At 43.9% G+C, this 19,769-nt stretch overlaps 1 protein-coding gene across 8 annotated transcripts in view; it reads left to right on the forward strand.

Moving 5' to 3' along the window:
* Positions 1-19,769, forward strand: part of SMG6 (SMG6 nonsense mediated mRNA decay factor) — a 201,254-nt gene that overhangs the window by 70,549 nt on the left and 110,936 nt on the right. Inside the window, exon 1 of one of the 8 annotated variants that reach the window (XM_010861318.1) lies at positions 32-3,862. The exons of the other annotated variants lie outside the window; for them this stretch is intronic. The gene's annotated coding sequence lies outside the window, so the exon portion shown is untranslated. Of the gene's footprint in view, positions 1-31; positions 3,863-19,769 lie in introns of those variants that run through there. 8 annotated transcript variants of the gene reach the window in all.

The following is a 19,769-nucleotide window of genomic DNA, read 5'->3' on the forward strand; positions in this document are numbered from 1 at the left end:
CCCCCCTCCTCCCTCCAAGTACTGTGGAGTTTTTCAGCACGCTGATCACCCTGCTGTGGCTTCACCCTAATAGACTTCATATGTTGATGCAGTTGACATCAGTATCAAACTATTTTACATGTGATCTGGTGTATTTCCTGAGGAAATCTGCAAGATATTTATTAAGAACTAATAAAATAAACCTCTCCATGAGTTTTTAGGTAGTTTTCAATTTTTCATGTCTCTCTCGTTTCCTCTTATCAATGAGTTGCTATTTTCTCTCTCTACTCTGACCATCGCAAAAAGGAAACAAAAATAAATGTTTTAAACTGTTCCTGAAGGGACAGAGAGAGAATAGTTCTGCCATGATGTATCAGCCGGGGCTGTATTTTTAGTGCAGCATTGTAGAAACTAAAAATATCCTGTTATAGTGGATCCTTTTTATAGGTCTGTGTGTGTGTGTGCGTGCGCGCGCGTGTGTGTGTGTATGTGTGTGTTTATAATGTTGTACGCACAAGTGCCTTTGTGCATCGACAGCCGCTCTTCCCATTACAGCTGGACTCCATTAGTCCTTGAAAATTAATGTAATCCCAGTTAAGAAAAAAATTAATTACTCTACCAGAGCTGCATTATATCCAAAGCTAGTGTTAGCTCCCTAGCTGGCAGCTTAGTTTGAGAGGCTCCAGGGGCCCACGGAGCTGTGGCTTTGGTGTCACAGCCCTTGCTGTCGGGTTTTTCCCATTGAGATCATTCCTCAGTCCTTCCTTCAGGGTCAGGCATGTGATATGCTGAGAGTTAGTGCAGACCCCGCCTCAGTGAGCTGCCAGGTTTCAGTCTGGTCGTCCCCAAAAGGCGTGTCCGCCACAGGCTTCACTCACCTGCCATGGCAGGTTTTCTTATCAGGATTCCTTAAAAACGAGGTTCTTTGGCAGCACTTGATTTTTTTTTTTTTAGTTTTCTCTGGAGGAGAAATACTGTTTATCAGAGTCTCAGAGAGGCACAGGATTTGCCTTCGAGGGCTGTTCGTGGACAATTAAGAATGACAGTCACGTCTTGTTCCTCCTTTCTCTCTAAGCTTGGACTAGTTTGTCTCATATACACCTTCTGTTACAAATGAGCGTGTCAGAGTTGACTGCTCGTTTCTAGTCAGACTGCACCGCACCAGCCCTGGATGAGGGGCCGGCTGGCTCAGCGGGTGAGGAACGCTTCCAGCTCTGTAATCAGTGTTCTGGGATGGGGTGCAGGGCACGGCCCAGAAGTCGATGCAGCCGGCCTCGCCTTCACGGTACAGCTCTTGTGCAATTGCCCGCACTTGTTGTTGTTTTGTGTCTTTTTCTTCTTTGGGGGCCTAGATTTGGGGGTGGGGAGGCAAGGAGAGAGAGAGGGGTAGGTGGGAAGGATGGTTGTTTATTTCCTTACTGGTCAGACTCTCCAGGCTCTCTGCTGAGAGTCCGGCCAGGATCCATCTGTCTTGGACTGCAGTTCGCTTTTTCTGCTGAGCTGGGGCGTGGGCAGCACAGGCCTGTGTAACCCGTGACAGGCCTCCCAAAATGCCATGATGGCATGGATCCTCTCGAGGCTGTTCAGAACAACAGCAGGGTTAGTGGCCTTTTGTGTCTTTTTGGGCACGGGCTCAGCCTCTTCTGCGGCCCTCCTATCCCCTCCCTCTGGTGACTCCATATCCTCCCCCGGGCCCCCTCCCCATCCCAGTCTCGCTGACAACTGGTTGAGTCCTTGGCTTCCTGTACTTGATCCCCAGGCAGTGTACTTCAGTAAAAGTAGTAATTAGGCCTTTTACAAATTTATTTTATTAGTGAAGAGAGTTAGTAGGTAATGGGCTGTAATTCTAACACAGCCAGTTTGGAGATTAATAAAAAATTTAAAAAGAGCAGTTTTTACCAGAGGCAGTGGGCCTGTTATTTCAAGTTCTCAGTTGAGCCGAAATCAGAGCAGCGTGGGACCCGTGGCGGGCTGTGCTGCTGGGAGGGTGCAGGGCCACGTTCCTTGTTGTTACAGTCTGTGCAGTGCCCGTCCTTGAGGGTGTTTTACGCTGGCATTGGAAAAAAGGAAACCTTGTTTTCCAAGAACTCTGCTCTCTCTCAGCTTGATAAGCATTTAAAAATAAAAGCTGCACAATTGAAATTGGCAGTGCATCCTCATTCTTTTGTCTCTCTGTTTATTTTTTTCCCTCATCCCTCAACATGTGTGCTACAGCCCATGGTTATTACACCCTCAAGAATGATGGCCTGGAACTCAGCAAACTTGCACCAAGGTCTGCCCGCCCTCCACTCGCCGTTTGAAGCTGGCTGAGGCATCAGGGCCCAGCACTGAGAGGCTGGGCGGATCAGCCTCCACAGCTCCATCTGTGGCACATTCCCTTTTCCCCTGAAGCTGCTGCCTGGAATTTTTAGCTTCTCCAGAATCCTGATTGTCAAGCCCAATCTTTCTTGTTAGTTTTTGCAGTTAACTTAATTGATTTGTTTACCTCTCCATTGGAGGAGCTCAAAAAGTGCTTTGGCACTAATCAGGAGCAGTCCTGGCTTTTTAAATAAGATTCTTCAGAGCTGAAATTGTATAATACTGACCCAGAGAGAAGAACAACTACTATGGCTTAGGCTAAGGTGATGGTAAGTCCTGGTTTGCCCAGTGATTGCCCCTGTTTATGAGTTACTAATAGCACGCCCTTTTGCCCTCACAAGTATCCCAGTTTAGGAGATAGATTTTAGCATCACCCTAACTTAGATGAATTTAGAAAAAGACAGGGGGGAAAAAAAAACACTCCAAACCAAAAAAACAACTCACTACAAACTGTTAATCCTTTGTCTAGAAATGTAATGGCTTGTAAGTCAGTGCCAAACCCTGCCCTCAGCATTGCATGCGGATTCCACTGGAGTCATGCACATGTGACCTCAGAAAGGATTGCCATATCTCTGGCTCTGTGAGCAAGGACTGGCCTTCCTGCTGGAGCAGGTCCTGGTCAAGCCAACTTTGAAACACCATGTCACTTGCTTTAGCATTTCTGGCTATCATTGTCTATTTGGTTGAGTCAGAATCTGGAGTTGGCTTTTGGTGGGGTGTGGTTTCAGGTTTGCCGATTTTCCTAGTTGATGCCTGTGAAGGCTTGGTGCCTGATGTAACCGAATAGGGTGTTACTTCAGGTTAGTAGTCCTTGTTTTTGCTTGGCTGGTTGGGCTGAACCTGGTATTACCGTTTCCCAAAGAATATTTTTGGTTTGAAAACTGAAGGTCAGCAGTTCGCAAGCGCCGAGCTTGAAGCCAACTCTGTGGTTTGTCTTGTGCCACTGGGCCAGCAGCGCTGCAGGCCGGATCGATTGATCTGCGGCAGTATGAGGCCACGAACGGCAACTGCCAGACAAAACTCCGTCTCCCCCTACTTCCCCGTCCAACCTGTCTCTCTGCCCAGATCCCCTTTCTTTTTCCTCATATGTCTGTCTCACTCTTGGTTATGTATTTCGCTTTTTGGGTCTATCTTTTTCCATCTCCCTGTCTCTTTCCATAACAGTTTTTAATAATGTTTTAGTTAGTTCCAGCCTTTTCCCTGAATGGATCCCATTGGAAAATGCATTTGAAAGGAAACAGTTATACACTTCCCTTCCTTTGAAACTCTGTTGGCACCTTTTCCAGTGCAGTAAACCATACAACATGTATTTTCAAAGTTTCCAAACACAGACACACTGGCGTTAAATTTATGAAAAAATATTTTATTCAGCTGTATGGTAACTGTGACTTTCAGAGATGCTGATCAGATTTGAAATTGGTGCTGACTTTCGGAATTCCCGACAGGTTTGAAATCTCTGCAGGAAGTAGAGCCACACCAGTTCTTGGGCATCTGTGATGCCTTGGCCTTGGATTGCAGGACTCGGGTAAGGGACATAGGTGTGAGAATCCCTCAGCCACACCAAAGGAAAACAGGGAAGGCCAGTGTGCCATTGAATATCACGCCTAGTTACGTCGGGCACAGGGGCAGAAATAAAATTGTTTACTCCGGTCTAGGACTGGAGGTCACGTAACACCTGTTTGTGTGGGATGTCATTTACTTTAGGGTGCCATGGCTAAGAAGAGCTTGTTTGTTTGTATTCAAAGCAATGATGATGTCACTGATGTCTGTAAGTGATTACCTCCCCCCTCCCTCCTTATACCTGTGGCCTTCTGTCCCCACCCCTCAAAAAAAAGTGTGCTAGAATCAGTCTATTTAAATATCTGTGGATTTGACTGAGGTTTGAATTTGGTCCATAGGGACAGTGAGCCTTCTCAAGGATCCCAGCTGTTAATTCAGAGGATCCCTGGGAATACTCTTGAAAGAAACCTTTCAGAAGAAGGTTTCTTCCAAATTGCTTAAGCAGCTGAACTCTGTCTTGGCTCACTTATATTCATGTACTGGACCGTTTCAGCTTTTCTTTGCTTACCAATCCAACGGTGGATCTGCCTCAGGGCACTCAGGTAGAGTCTGTGCCTGTCGCTGTAGGACAGAAGCTGCCAAAAACAACCCAGCAAAAGCTGAGTGCCCTGCAGGCCACGTGTCCCACTCAGCTTGATTAACCAAGGTTTGTTGAGCATTTGTTGTGTCGTGTCTCGTTCTTCTTCGCTCTTCTGGTAGTATTTGCCTTTGTTGACAGGAGACTTTCTTGAAGTGCTTTTGGTGATAATGACTGTATTCTCTGTTCTCCCCTTATCTCTGCCTGTGTCTTGGGTCTTCCCTTTCTTATCCACACATGAAATATCAGCCCTTTTTATTACCTTGGCCTTCCTCTCTCAAGCCTTTCCCCATTGGTGTATTGTAAAATCCCATGGTTTTAATTGTCACCTTTCTGTGGATCGCTCCTAAATCTCTTTCCTGCCCAAAACTTTCCTGAGCTCTAGCCCACATTTGTAACTCCTTGTTGGATGTTTTTACCTGGAATCTCAAGCTTGCTAAAAATTGATTCATTCTGTTTCTCACATGTTGCAAGTCAGGTTTCCCAGGAAGCATACTCCTAAGATGGAGGTTTGCATCCCCAGGAAGTTATTTGGGGAATGCTCTCAGGACCACTACCCAAGGGGGCATGATGGAAGCAGGATGGGGAACAGAGAGAAGTTAAACTTCACTGCAAATCTAACAGAGGCCTTAGCCAGTCCTGTACGGAGCTGTGGAGCTGCTTAAAGGGGCTAACCCTTCAGAGTAGTCCCAGATTAGGCCAACAGGGCTGAATCGTTATACACCCTCCCTCCGTCCACCAGTCGACGAATGTGAGTTTTGGCTGGGAAGGGGGAGTGACATTGGAGAAGCGCTTTTCTTCAGCTGAGAGCAGGTCTGGGAGAGGGATCAGCTGAAATCTGCGGCTGCCAGTACTCCTGCCAGCTGGGAGAGTGAGCGTGTTCGTGCTGAGGGGGGATCTGGGCAATGCACCAGATCAACCCCTGCCCCGGAACTGCTCCTCCAGTGCAGTTGTTCTCTTACTGGTACCAGTGTCCTCCATTTATTCATGCTGTCTTGGTCTCACTGTTTCTAAGTTGAGATGTAATTTATGTAAAACAGTAAAGCACAGATTTTAAGCGCTCGGTTTGATGAGCTTTAACAAATGTCAGCCCCACTGTCTAGTCCTTTTTACCATGTATGTTAGGAGTGTTTGAAAATGACAAGAACCAACTTGAAGTAGCTTAAGCAAGAGAGGAAATGTATTGCAAGGAACTTGAGGACAAGGGTATTGTCCTGCAAAAGGGACTGAAGCCAGGAAAGCCTTTTTCTGCACCTCTGCTTCCTTCTGCCTGCCCCCATTCCCGGCAAATGGTAAAGGTTCAGTAAATAGTAGGTCTGTTATATCATTTTTGTATATCGTATTTTAACAGTTATCTGACCCTTTTAAATGACTATGTGTTTTATTTTACATATGTCCCATAATTTATTTAAACAGTCATGGACACTTAGGTTGTTTGCAGGCTTTTCCTGTCCAAACTTTGTAATGGTGACTTTCTTCATTCATTTCACACATTATCTATATCTCTTAAGGTAGTTTTCACTTTTTCTTTGGTTCATAGTTAACTATGCGTGGGGGATCCTATTAGATTTCAACTCCTTGAGGGTCCAGCTTCATGTCTGATTCTTCTTTGAAAGCTCAGTGCCTAGCTTAGGGCTGTCCCATGTAGTGGCTGCTTAGTAAAAGCTGACTGTGCGTAAGGAAATGGATTAGTCCACCGCTTAGTGAGGTACTACTCAGAACAGATCGTCTCCATTGACCAGGCACTGTGGCAAGTGCTTGGGATTTACAGGAGTCTGCCTGTAGACCCTACCCTCATGGGATTTCCGGCCTAGTGGGGAAGCTTGATAAATCCTGTGCTGGAGTGACTTTGAGCCACCTGCTAGGGGCATGTTATGGATGGAACTGCTTTGAGCCCAGACACAGGAGGCCTGTCAGGGAGCACAGCACAGGTTTAATGTATGTTGGGTCTTGAAGGCAAGACTTAGACAATGGAGAGGAAAGAGGTGGGTTTCGGAGAGGGAGGGTGGAAGAATGGCCATTCAGGGCCACAGAGGCGGCAGGTTTGCTATTTTATTTCCTCTTGGCTGTTTTCACTTGTCTTTTGGGCCCACTCTAAGGGGCAAGGCAGTGCTCTAAAAATAAATCTGTTAGGTCTTTTGAACTAAGCAGAAGCAGGTCAGTTCTGTCCTCCAAACGGAGGAAATCTCACCAAGAAGATGAAGTTGAGCTGGTGCTTAAAGGCTGCCTGTTTGGCAGGGGGTGCTAATCCCAGAATTACTGAGCTTTGTTCTCAGCACCAATGTTCAAATATAAATTTAGCTTTTAAATCGCTTTGCCCTATAGCATGCTGTTGAACTTTTTGTTTTGGAAATATCCCAAAAATGTACATAAATCAAAGTTTACAGTTTAGACCATTTCCCTTTCATATCCACACATTATGTTTATGCATGTATATATTTAAGAGCGTATATATTTTAATGTATCATTTGGTCTTCTTAAAATAAGACTTTTATAGCGTATGTCATGTTCCCATTGATCTAAGATTCTTTAGAATTTTAGGATACTGCAGCCTTTCATCATCAACTGCAAGTGGCTCTTGCATTTGGTTTTCTCTGACCCTTGGTCCGTGTTGCAGACTGATTGTTGGCCAGATATGTTAGACATCGGCGATCTCTCTACTTAAGGAAACCCTTTGTGGAGGCTTTTGGAATAAGAATTACAGTCTCCTAATTTAGCATTATTTTAACTTAGTTTTAAAGAGTTTCTTAAAGCATTATTTATCTATCAATATATAGAATATTCCTACGTCTGTGTTTTTGGAAAAACATTCTTAGACTGTGATATATAATTATTTTGTCTCACCACACAGATAACTTCAGGATAATATTTCTTGGATATCTTTTAATAGTATGTGGTATAATGCCATGTGTTATAAAGGCCTTTCCAAGATTATTGCTTTTTTTTTTCTTTTCCACACAGTATCCTTTGGACAGAGTCAGTGTTAAAAAATTATTTTAGGGACTCCCTTTGGTGGTCTAGTGGTTAAGACTCCAAGCTTCCAGTATAAGGGCACAGGTTTGATTCTGGTCTGGGAACTAAGATCCCACATGCTGCACGGTGAGGCCAAAAAAAAAAAAAGTTTAGAACTCAGTGCTGAGAAAAGATTTGTTTTTCCTGAGGAACTGATATACTTATTCCTTTCCAATACTGACAAGTATACTATTGTTGGTGTTTCCTTTTCTGCTTTGACTGCCAGGAAAATCCAGAGGCAAATTTTAAGATCATTCATGAAAGATTGTTAACCTGCATGATTGACATATTTATATTTTTCTTCTTGGTCCTAATTTTCTACATTTAATGTTATTCATTGTAGGTGATGTTGCCCTATGTTGTATATACATTGCCCTACCTTGCATATACTGTTATATACTGTTACACTGTATGTATGGATACTGTCTGTACTGTATGTATATTACATTACTGTATATACTGAAGTATAAAATAATAAGTATAAACTAAAAAGTTTAAACCTAGTTTAAGGCAATGTATATAGGTTTCAGCCAGTATTGTTGACAAGCTGAATACAAATACAAATACAAATTCTAAAGGGGATCTCTTTGCAGACCTTCTCAGTCAGGGTACTAGCTGGTGCCCCATGGGTTTCTAGTCACCTTCACGGAGTGCTTTCTCACTTTTCTTCCTTGGCATAATTACTTTATTTAGCTATCATTCTGTTGATCTCTTTTCTGCTTTAAAAACACATGCTCCACAGTGGGTGGGGTTGGATAAAGTCATTACTTACTTGATGTAGGTTGGGCATTGATCTTGGATTGTACAGCTTTGAGGAGCTTTTCAAGGCAAGTTGCTGGAGCAGGCTGGGATGAACATGCAGATCTGGATACTCAAGAGGAATCCACCCAGGAATTATGTTTCATCATTGGCCTCAATTTTCAGTACTGACTCCTCCAAATTTGTGTGATGGCTGTAATCTTTGCATTCTGGAAGCTTCTCAAAAGGAGTCCAAGAGATCCTTCCTATTCTAGGTACCTCTCTGCCCTACCTGTCTCAGGGTTGTTTTATTTTTGGCCTTGTTTGCAAACTGTCAAACTCTTTTAAAACATCCTTCAGTAAACCATAAAATGAAAATAACTTGAGTTAATCTGTTAAAATGAAAGCTGAACATTTCTCTGCTCCGCTGCCTGCCATCTCGAAGGAGCCTCTTCTGAATGAGGTGTCTGCTGGCGTTATTTTTCACTGACTTACGTTGAGCCCAAATTGCTCCTGAAACGTCATACCAACAAAGGTGGGTTTCAACCTGCTTGAATCAGATGCCAAACCTCTGCCTGCTCCATCAGAAGCGATGTAGCTGCATTAATTCCTTCACAGCTTTACAGCAGAAGTTTTCTCTCTAGGTTAGCCAATGGGCATGCCTCTTAGGAAGCTTCTTTTGCTTCTCTTCTCTACAACCTTAAGTAACTTCTGGCTCAAGGCTCCCCAGATCTCCTGATGGCATTCCACAGGGATTTAGCTGCCTGATGTGAAATCAAGAAGCTGCCACTCTTTTCTGTGCCTCCTTTGCTTCACTCAAATATTGGGAGAGAGACAAGCTTCCCCAAACCTCTGGCAAGCAGTGTAGAAGCAGAGACACTGTCCTCCAAGATCTACTTGTAACTCCTCCAAATGTGACGCTGGAGTGGCAGGCATGCTTCCGCTGGGCCCCATTCCTGAGAGGCTTGGCTGGTGCCAGCATGCCATTCTGCTGGCAGCAGCTCAGCTTGCCCAAGAGGGGACGTGCAATGAATAACCCTGGAATCAGGCTGGAAATTCCGAGTGATGGAAATATCAATCTGGAGATATAACTAAGGTGGAAATAGCCAGAGTACGTTTTCATTGGCAATTGATTGAATTTTCCCAGGAAATCTATTGGAATTCCATTTCTAAGATGGCATGGGTATTTCCTGGAAAAAGCTGAGCACTCATTTAAAAGTGTTTTCAATTTTCCTTGAAAAGAGTAGAAGTGGTTTGCCATCTGTCTTGCCAAGATGTATCAATAAAGTCCCCAGGACATTTCTTGGTTCTAGAGCTCCATGTCGAGGAAGAGGGAAAGCCAAGCTCCTCTCTGGAGAGGGCCTAACACCTCTGGAGGTCATGTCCGTGCCTTCAGAAGGTAGCAGTTATGTTACAGCTCCATAAGGAGCTTTGCAGCCAACCAGACCAAAGGTTTGAATTTGCCACTCAACCATTTATTAATATCAGCTGTGTGACCTTGATGAACAGCGTTAACTTACCCTCTGAAGCTTTGTTTTCTTGTCTATAAAGTAGGGAATTTCATGGCTGCATCACTTTGCTGACAAAGGTCCATATAGTCAAAGCTATAGTTTTTACAGTAGTCATGTATGGATGTGAGAATTGGACCATAAAGAAGGCTGAGCATCGAAGAGTTGATGCTTTCAAATTGTGGTGCTGGAGGAGACTCTTTGAAGAGTTCCTTGGACTGTAAAGAGATCAACCAGTCAATCCTAAAGGAAATCAATCCTGAATATTCATTGGAAGGACTGATGCTAAAGCTGAAGCTCCAATACTTTGGCCACCTGATGTGAAGAACCAACTCATTGGAAATGAGTTTTTTCCAATACTGGGAAAAACTGATACTGGGAAAGATTGAAGGCAGGAGGAGAAGGGGATGACAGGGGATGAGATGGTTGGATGGCATCATTGTCTCAATGGACATGAGTTTGCACAAACTCCAGGAGATAGTGAAGGACAGTGCAGGCTGGTGTGCTGCAATCCACGGGTCTCCGAGAGTAAGACGTGACTTAGAGACTGAACAAAAACAACAAAGTGGGGAATGTCAATGCCAGTTTGCAGTGTTTTTCTCAGTATAAGGGTTATGTGTGCAAAACACCCAATTCAGACAAGATTGGGTGTGTTCAGGGTGGTATGGCCGTAGACAAAACACCTTATTCAGGGCCTTTGTATGTGTTGGATACTCAGTAGATGTCCACCTTTCTTGATTAAATCAGTCTCTAAGTTATAAACTCTGAGAAATCTGAAGAGTTGATTCCCCTAATTTAAAAAATGTTTTTAAGAGTTTTACTGGGATGTAACTGTATTTTAGACCACATATACTCAAAGCGTGTAAGTTGGATGAATTTAGACATATATTTATATATATATATATATATATATATAAATATACACATTTGTGAAACCATCATGACAGTCAAGATAGTGGACATATCCTTCACCCTTAAAATAAAAGTTTTTTGTGCTCGCTTGTAATCTATTCTTCCCTAACCGTCCCCTCCCAGTCCCAGGCAACCACTGATCTGCTGTCACTGTAGATTAATCTCAGTTTTCTGAAGTTCAACAGTGAGTTCTCTCCGCCCTTCCTCACCCTCCCTCTGTCCTGCCTTTATTCCAGATTGATTTTGACATTCATCAGCATTGTTGAGTGATACAGGAGTTTGTTCCTTTTCATTGCTGACTGGCCTTCCATTGTGTGGATATACCACAATTTGTTTATCCATCCCCTTGTTGATGGATATTGGTTTTATTTCGTTTGGGGCTGTTAACACATAAAATTGCTGTATGCGATCAAGTGTTAAGTCTGTGTGAACATAACGCTTTCGCTTCTCTTAGGTCGGTACCTAGGAGTGGTATACCTAAGTCATCTGTTTTAACTTTCTGAGAAATTTCCCACCTATTTTCCAGGGTGATTGTATCATTTTATATCCCTAAAGCCATGTGTAAGGAAGGAGTTACGTTCTCTGCATCCTCACCAATACTTGTTATTTTCTGTTTTTTTGATCATAGACATCCTAGTTGGGGTAGAGTTTCTCATGGTTTTGATTTCCCTAATGTTGAGCATCTTATCAGAAGTACATGTTCAGCATGTTCTTATTTGCCATCTGCATATGTCTTTTGCTCATTTTTTGGTGTATCTTATTAATTTGGAAGAGTTTTATATATTCTTGATGAGAGTCCTTTGTCAGATATATGTTTTACAAATATTTTCTCCCAGTGAGAAAATTTTTGTGACTTTTTATTTTTGTCTTTTAAAAAGTAAGTTTTTTAAATGAAATCTATTTTTTTAAATTTGATCTTTACAGATTTATTGGCAAAGGAGCAGTTTAAAATAGTATTGTAGCTCATGCTGCTAATTGAAAAAATCTTAATATCCATCTGATTAACAGTCCAAAGCAGTGCAGCCCTGAAAATGTATAAGCAGTTTCATGTATGAAGATAACAGTGCTAGGACTTGTGCATTAAAACAACTCCCCCCACCCCACCTGCCCTTGTTTGAAGAATGTACATACCATTTGTTTGAGATTTATACCTTTACTTATTTTTTGAACAGCAAGAACATGTTTAAACAGCTCACTTAGCTTCTGCAATTCGTTCTTGTCCTCTTTCTTCACTTTCTCATCACCTTCACTTAGTGCTGCTTGTCATGGATTTTGCCACTCCGATGAGTCGTAGCCTTGCTGATGGAGTTCTCCTGCTTGACTCCTTATTCTTTGGACAGAAGTTCTGTTTTCAGTGAACTTTCCCTTCTTTTTTCTTACTTTGCTTTTGGTTGCCCCTGGCAGTTTCTTGCTCAGTCCAGATAAGGAACCACACGGATGGGCATGTCCAGCATCTCAAGCCGGGCAGCACATGAGAACAAGGGGTTGAAAGGATTCTCAACTGAGAAGCTATCCTCAGAATGTCTTAGTCGTCCTTTTCTGTGTAAAAGAGAAACATTGCTGGAATCCTGTGTCCAGTCTTTTTGGGTTTTGTCTGTCGGCTTACTTGTTTTAAATTTTTTGTTTTGAAATAATTATAGATTGACAGGAAATTGTAAGAAAAAAATATATATATGTTGGAAGGACTGATGCTGAGGCTGAAACTCCAATACTTTGGCCACCTCATGCGAAGAGTTGACTCATTGGAAAAGACCCTGATGCTGGGAGGGATTGGGGGCAGGAGGAGAAGGGGATGACAGAGGATGAGATGGCTGGATGGCATCACCGACTCTATGCACATGAGTTTGAGTGAACTCCAGGAGTTGGTGATGGACAGGGAGGCCTGGCGTGCTGCAATTCATGGGGTCGCAAAGAGTTGGACACGGCTGAGCAACTGAACTGAACTGATACACACAGGAGGTCCTGTTCACCCTTCATCCCTCCTTCCCTAATGTTAGCATCTTGCATAACTTTAGTGCAGTGTCAACACCATGAAATTGACATTGGTACACTCCTGGACCTTATTCACATTTCACTAGTTATATATGCACTCTTGTGTGTGTGTGTGTGTAGTTGTGTGCAGTTTAACCACACAGGTAGTTGTTTTCTTTTTTTTTTTAATTTTATTTATTTAGCTGCTTTGGGTCTTAGTTGTAGCACACGGCATCTTCCATCTCCATTGCAGCCTACAGGGTGTTTGTTTTTTTTTTTCTTAGTTGCAGCATATGGGATCTAGTTTCCTGACCAGGGATTGAACCCGGGCCCACTGCATTGGGAACTCAGAGTCTTAGCCACTGGACCACCAGGGTAATCCCTACACAGGTAGTTTAATGTAACTGCTTCACAATTAAGATACAGAACCGTTCCATCGCTGCAAAAGCTCCTTCATGATGCTACCTTCTAAGAACCATCCCTCCCTTCTATCCCCAGATGCTAACCCCTGTTTTCTATCTCTGCAATTGCATTATTTCAAGCATATTATATAAATGGGATCATATAGCAGGTCATCTTTTGAAATTGACTGTTTTCACCCAGCGTAATTCCATGACAGACTGTCCATGTTATTGCCTGTATCAGTAGTCTTTTATGAGGCTGAGTAGTATTCCATAGTATGGATGTTCCACTGTTTGTTTAACCATATGTCCAGTGAAGAACATTTGGGTTGTTTCCAGTTTTAAGCTATTGTGAATAAAGCTACTATGAACATTTGCATACAGGTATTTGTGCAAACTTAAATTTTCATTTCTTTGGAATAAATGCCCAAGAGTATAATTGCTGGGTCATATCATAAGTGTATTATTAGTTTTGAAAGGACTGCCAAACTGTTTTCCAGAGTGGCTGTACCGTTTTATATTCCAATCGGCTATGTGTATATGGTCCGATTTCTCAGCACCCTCACCGCTTTTTGGTGTTGTTACTGTTTGTCATTTTAGCCATGCTAATAGGTGTTTAATGATGTCTCGTTGTAGTTTTAACTTTTGTTTCCCTAGTGGAATATAACTGTATATATTTATATCCCATATAAATGTAAAGGTGTAAACTGTGAAGATACTGAACAGCCTTTCACGTGTTGATATTTCACCTGTATATCCTTTTTGGTGAAATGTCTGTTCATGTCTTTTGCCCATTTTCTTTTTGCCCATTTTCTAATTGGACAATTTGTTTTCTTATTGGTGAGTTTTAAGAGTTCTTAATATAGCCTAGATACTAGTTCTTTGTAAGATACGTAGTTTCCAAATATATTTTTCCAGTCTGTAATTTGCTTTTTCGTTGTCTTACAGTAGGGCAACAGATTTTAATTTTATGAGATGTATCATATCAATTTTCCTTTTTTAGACATTGGCATCAAGTCTGAGAAATCTTCACTTAGTCCTAGGTCCTGAAGACTTTCTTCTGTTTTTTGTCTAAAAGTTTTATAGTCTTATGTTTCATATGTAAGTCTTTGATCCATTTTCAGTTAATTTTTGTGTAAGGTGTAACATTTAGGTTGAGTTTTTTTTTTTTTAATGGCTGAGTAGTATTCTATAATATGGATATTCCACAATTTGTTTAACCATTCATCCATTGAAGAACATCTGAGTTTGTGGATATCTAATTGCTTGAGCAAACATATGTTGAAAAGGCAGTCATTCTTTGACTTAACATCGGGAAGAATGACTCCTCCCAGTTTGTTCTTTTGCAAGGTTGTTTTAACTATTCTAGGTCCTTTGCCTTTTTGTATAAAGGTTAAAGTTTTATTTTAGGATGAAGTTTGTTTTTGTCTACAAAAATCTTTGCCCAGATTCTGATAGTAATTGTGTTAAACCTATAAATCTTTATGGGCAGAATGGATATCTCTACAATATTGATTCTCCGATCCATGAACATTAATAAGTCTCTCCACTTATTCTGGGTCATCTTTATTTCTTTCATCAGCATTTGTAGCTTTCAGCCTAGGATCCTATTCATATTTTGCTAGATTTATACCTAAGTACAGAGAAGGCAATGGCACCCCACTCCAGTGCTCTTGCCTGGAAAATCCCATGGATGGAGGAGCCTGATAGGCTGTAGTCCATGGGGTCGCTAAGAGTCGGACACGACTGAGCAACTTCACTTTCACTTTTCACTTTTATGCATTGGGGAAGGAAATGACAACCCACTCCAGTGTTCTTGCCTGGAGAATCCCAGGGACGGGGGAGCCTAGTGTGCTGCCGTCTATGGGGTCACACAGAGTCGGACACGACTGAAGCGACTTAGCAGCAGCATACCTAAATATTTCATTTTCTTCGGCAATGTTGGTGTTTTTAATTTCAGTTTTCACATAGTTATTGCAGAGCTTTTGGTACAGAACTGTGGAGTAGTCTGAGGTTTTTATGTTCATAGCAAAGGAGAGAAGAAGAGTTGGAGTTTGAAACTTGAATCACAGGCATTTGAGAACCAGGTATGGGGAATTCCCTGATGGTCTAGTGGTCAAGACTCAGTACTTTTACTACTGAGGGCCTGGGTTCAATCCCTGATCAGGGAAGTAAGATCCTACAAGCAGCGCAGCCAAAAAATATACAGAAACCAACTAAAGGAAAAAACCACAAGGTATGAAAACAGTGTATATGTGTAAGAGCAGGCAGACTGGGCTCAAATCCCAGGTTTGACACTTACTGGCTTTTTGAGCTAGGGCCAGTCATTTAACTTCTCTGAGCCTATTTTCTCAGTTGTCAGAAAGGGAGAATAACCTCCTGTGCAGATCTTTTGTAAAGCTCCTTGATTTTATATATATACATATATATAAACACATACACACACACATATGCTCTGTACAGGTCTCCCTATATCTTAGTTATTATTTCTGGCCACAGTGGAATCATCGTTTATGATCCACAAATGGAGAGGCAAGTGTACCTGCTGTTAAGAGCAGCAATCGTTTCTTGAACCACTTCATGGTGCTAATTTTTAAGGATGTGAAGTCTTGACATAGCTCTTGTCCTCAAGGGGCTGATAATTTTGTTGAGGAAGGATGCTGTATGCATAAAAACTCCAGGACTAGGCATTCCTTGTCCAGTCCCCAGTGTGGTGCAGACAGTGGGTGCACCAGGGAGCTTTCTCTTCCTGGGTTCTGTTTGCCCTGCTCGTGCCCTGCTCATCAGTGTGGCTTCTGGTTGTTGTTGATGAGAGAATGCGTGGAGGTAGGAGGGGGTGTGTACAGATTTAGGGGAAGGGGGTCATGTGGGAATATGTAATTAATTTTTATACTTTCCCCAGTAAACCATCGACCCTTTTTATGATGTCATGAGGGATTCCTTAATTTTGCAGCTGCTTCCTGGTTACGTCAGAGGGGAGCCTCTCACCCCACAGCCTGGAGCTGCGCTCCTACAAGAATTGGAAACAAATGAAGTGCTGAATATCTAATGGCTTCCACAGGGAGAGCCCGTTCAGACTTCCCAGGCCTCCTTCTGCAAGGTCTTCCTCAAGTATTTCTGACCCCCTGAAGTGTCTTTGTTCTGAAAAGACAGGACTGGCCCGGAGCCAAGTGGGCGGGAGCCTGGGGACTCCGTGCCGCACAGCCCCCCTCCCTCCAGGTGTTCCACAGTCCCAGTTTCTGCCCCTCTCCTGGATCTCATTTGGTGGGTGTTTCCCTTGTTGGGATCTCAGGATCCTCTGGAACCTGCCAAGATTATCAGCAAGGGTCCTTTCCTCCCCGCATCATCTCCATCTTCTCTTCTCTCTTCTCTTGATTTTCCTTCCACAGTGTTTCTCACATCTGTGCACGCCTTTCAGTCCCCTCTCCCACCTCTCTTCTAAGAAAGATGTTACATTTATTTGGCATTATAAAGTTTATGAAGTGCTCTACATGTCACTCCTCTTCATTCAAGCAAGTTCACGTCCTCTTAGCTTCCCAGCCTGTTTGCCTCCCTGTCACTTTTTTCCAGCTACGCTAATCCATCCTAAATGCTTTAGCTAGATTTAGCTAGACCTCCTCACTCCCTCTTGGGTCCAGCCTGTGTTTGCTGCCCTGGCATCGCAGGCCCTGTGCGATGGGTCCCTGTTTTATGACATGCCGAATATAGTGCTTGCTGTCAGAGTACGTGCTGGTGTGTCTCTACCTGCGTGCCTCTTTAGCATGCTCCATCTTTGTTCATCTTTTGCAGCATGGATGTGTTCTCTTCCATGAAACCTTCCGTGATACACACTAGCAGGAAATAGTTAGAGAAAGCATCTTATTTCCGCCTTCCTTATGGAATGCCATAATACATGGTCTTGAATTACAGTTATTTGGGTGTCTGTGTAGTATTCTCTTCTTCCTTATTAGAATATCATCTTCTCATGGACAGTATCCTGTTTTCCATCGTACCTCCACAATTGAGCCAAATCAACAACTGTGGAGTCAGTGGGAGAGGTCACTTTGTCGGGAGGCTGGGATTTCCTTTGTCCCGACATCTACCCGCTTGCTAAGAGAAAGTTAAAGAGTTTATAATCCTAAAAAAAAAAATAAAAAAAAATAAAAAAGAGTTTATAATCCTGGAAAATCCAGAAGGACAGTAGGGTCTCAGAGAGAAGACACATTCCCTCCCATGTTCCTCTGTCTTGTCTCGGACACATTTTGCTCAGGGATACGTCCTGGATTGCCTTCCACCCAGTCAGCCTATGTTCTGCCATTGTGCATGAATATAGTTTGGCTGTATTGGTGCCTGATTTTTCTGACTCATTCATCATCCTCTCGAATGATGAATTTTATTCCCTGGGGAATAAAGTGATGCCCTGATGGCGTGGACATCTCTGCTTTTGCTGTGAGATTTTTGTCTGGTTCTTATAAAAGCGACTGCCTCTTCCACCTCCCTGTCAGCCAGCAGCTGCCACAGGGAACTCTGTGTCTTGAGCAGCAGCAGTCGAAAGACGCTCTCACTGCCCACTTCCTGTAGACGGGGAGGTTTTGGTGGGCTGCTCAGGAGTGGTGCCAGCTCTGTGTCTGACTGGTGACTGACTCATGAGAAAAGCAGCCTCATGTCTGAAAGATAAGAGCCAACAAATCGCCTCCAGGTGGTGTTAGTTTGGAGGTGACTGACCATTCATTTCCTCTCTCTGGGAGGAGCCGTTGGGGACGGAATCAGTGAATAAGTGGTCTTGCCTGCATTTTTCTCTGGCTGTTAGTGAAGCCGCTGAGCAAACAGTTGGTCCTCTCTGCTGGAATGGCGAGTGGACCCCAGTGCCCTCCGAATGCCCTCTGTGGCCGTGGGGGTATCAGACTTACGTGTCATCTGTCCCGTGTCTTCTCTTCATTACGCCTCTCATTCTTTTGCTAGGAGGTTGGCTGTGTGTGCCAGGCCAACTCTGCTTGTCTGTTGCTACCAGATTATTCCGTGACCAGCCAAACCTCAGCCCTGCTGATCTGATTTCCTCCAGATCTCCCCCTGACCCAGGAATTGATCAGAAGTGATGGTTCTGAACTGCGGTCCCTTGGCCGGGCTCCACGGGTCTGGGCAGGTGGGCCTGCCTCGCCTCCGCGCCGCTCCCCTCTCCCTGCTCCCGCCTCGTTCCCATTTCCTGCAGGACACCACTCTGCCATCCTGGAGCCGTCAAGCACAGCTTTGCTTTGGCAGCACCGTCGTGCACACACGGGTGGGAGAGGGGCCGTGTTTATCACTTTTCCTGGAGATTATCTGTTTAAGCACTTCTCTGACAGTTACAATAACAAGGGCAGTGTGTTGTGTTTCCCAGCAGAAGGACACTTGCTGTTGAAAGATGTATAGCACTAATTAGAAATACATAACATCCGGCCACATGGCAGCCTTCTCCCGGCCGCTCCATTTCCTGATTTCATACAACTTTGACGACAGTTGGTTTATGTTTTCCATGAATATGTTCTCAGAAAAATGAGAAGGTCTCCTCGTTAATAGGAGCGAGAAGAGTGTTTCTGCTTGAGCAGGTATTTGGCCAGAGGAATGGTGGGAGCCACAGTCCCCTGCCTCTCTGAGAGCGTGTGGGAGGGGTTCAGACTTCAGGTGACTCTCTGGTACGAGACATTTCCGTCTGACTTCCTCAGCCAGAAGCTTTCCCCTACCCCCTTGAACAGGCCTGCTTTTGGAAAGAAGGGGAAAGGCTGTTTCACAATGTTAATGAGTTCCTCAGCTCATGTCAGGCTCCAGCCACCTGACACAAAGCCAGAGGAACCCAGGCAAATACCAAGGCGAACAATGCTTTTTCCTTCCCCACCCCACATCACTTGTTGGCCTGGCCCAGCTCCCTCCAGGGATATATATGGGCCTCTGTGAGGGTGGCGCCAGTTTCCTAGGCCTCACCTGGGATAGGTGGGCCTGGGACCCTGGATGCTGCTTTCCTGCCTACTTGCATCATGTGGGTCCTTCTCAAGGACTGGCATCTTACAGCTTCTAGCCCACAGAAACCTAAGTGAGGCGGACAGCATCTCCCGAAGATACCATAGCACTTAATACATTTCTCACTGGAGGCATGGGGTCTGAGTCACCATGGTTACTTGGGGGTAATAAATAACCCATTTAGAAGGTCCTAAGATTTCAGGGACCCTGTTTTATTTGTAGCTTTGTGTGTGTGGGTGCTCAGTGTGTGCTTAGGGTACCACTGAGCCGTGGAGGAGGGCAGGCCTTCCAGAAGTGTTCTATGTGCAGAGCTGACCAAGACCCAGGCATTCTGATCCCCAGAGATAACTGTGGTATCACCACCTGCTTGATCAGCACAGGACAGTGTACTGATTTGTATTAATACCTCCCCATCCATCAGACCCAAACACAGCAGGGAGTGCTGTCAGGCCCTTCCCGGGGAGATGGAAGGGTGAAGGGTGAGGTGATGTAACCGTGGCCAGGGGCAGAGCCGTCATGCAGCTGCCTTTCAGCCACAGCCCTGAGAGGTGGTTGATCCCTTCCAGACATAGCAGAGAGGCTCCAGTTGTTGCTTCTTTACCTGGTCCTCAGACCTTCCTGCAGGAAGCTTAAAAAGGAGCCAAGCTGGACTCCCCAGAGGCCTCCGTGTCGTTCCTAAGCAGTTGATTCTCCCCTTGAGTCTTGCTTTGTGCACTTTGAGAAAGTGTCTAACCCAAGGTTGCCGTTTGTCATAAAAATAGAAATGGTCTGGGTGAAAGT

The sequence above is a fragment of the Bison bison genome, unplaced genomic scaffold (genome assembly GCF_000754665.1).
Source record: "Bison bison bison isolate TAMUID 2011002044 unplaced genomic scaffold, Bison_UMD1.0 scf7180017864472, whole genome shotgun sequence".
Classification (NCBI taxonomy): domain Eukaryota; kingdom Metazoa; phylum Chordata; class Mammalia; order Artiodactyla; family Bovidae; genus Bison; species Bison bison.